We start from the raw sequence: 1,103 nt of genomic DNA on the forward strand, positions 1-1,103 counted from the left end.
AGCACAGCTGTAGGCACAACATCTGGAAAATACTGTAGATTCAAATATTGTTTTTTTTAATCGGTGTAGGCCTGTATTTGAATTTGAAGTGATTCGATTTCACTGGACTGTGTGGCAGAGTCGAATAAAGATGTTGCAGAACCATTTGAAAGAGCTGTTTTATTGGAAAATAATTAAACAGAAAAGTCCCTTTTAGACCCTTAAAAGATTTGTATTTGTAGGGAATTGTATTCTTGCATATAAATTAAGTACAGTAGAGTAGATCATAGAAAATGTCATTTATACAGCAAAGGGTGGTGGTAATGTGGAAATTAAGGACACGTGGTGTACATCGGCCATGATACCTAAGTAAACCCATTATTTTGTTATACATGTCTGTTGCTGTTCTGTGAGGATGCCCAGAGTCCCATCTTGTTCAAACAATCATCTTGGCTTCATGCCCTGGAAAGGAAATGGCTGAGTCTCAGCTGAGACAAACAAGATGAAAACACAGATGTGTGTGTGCAGATGTCTTCAGTCCACTTAACACCTAGTCAGCTTATGCACAGCTCATGGCCTCTTGCCATGCTATCTATCTATCTATCTATCTATCTATCTATCTATCTATCTATCTATCTACACACACATACACGCTTCAGCCCATCAAAGTTGTGCATTTATTTAATATTCACAACTCTACTTCACAGCATACTTCTAATGTCCACACAATGCCTTTCTTTGATACTCTGCATGGTAGAATAAACACATCTTTCACAAGCTGCATACAAATATAGAGTTTAGCCTTCAACACTCTCTTTTATCATGTTCTAACACTCCAGATAAGCTTGGTTTGACACATCATTGTCCATCATGTAAGGCATTACTGAAAGAAGCCCAAGCAGAGATTGTTTTGTGCTATGGCTGTTCCATTGGTCTGCAGTGTGCGTATGTGTGAATGGTTGAATGTTTAAATGAAGTTTGCAGTAGAACAGCACTATACAAACACAATCCATTGCGATCTCAGACCTCTTCAAATAAGTGTTGGAAAGCTGTATGGGTCAGGCATCAGGCGTGTCTCTGACAGATATACATTAACAGTTTTATCCAATAAACTGGCTTGATAC

The sequence above is a fragment of the Sparus aurata genome, chromosome 5, assembly GCF_900880675.1.
Source record: "Sparus aurata chromosome 5, fSpaAur1.1, whole genome shotgun sequence".
Lineage (NCBI taxonomy): Eukaryota > Metazoa > Chordata > Actinopteri > Spariformes > Sparidae > Sparus > Sparus aurata.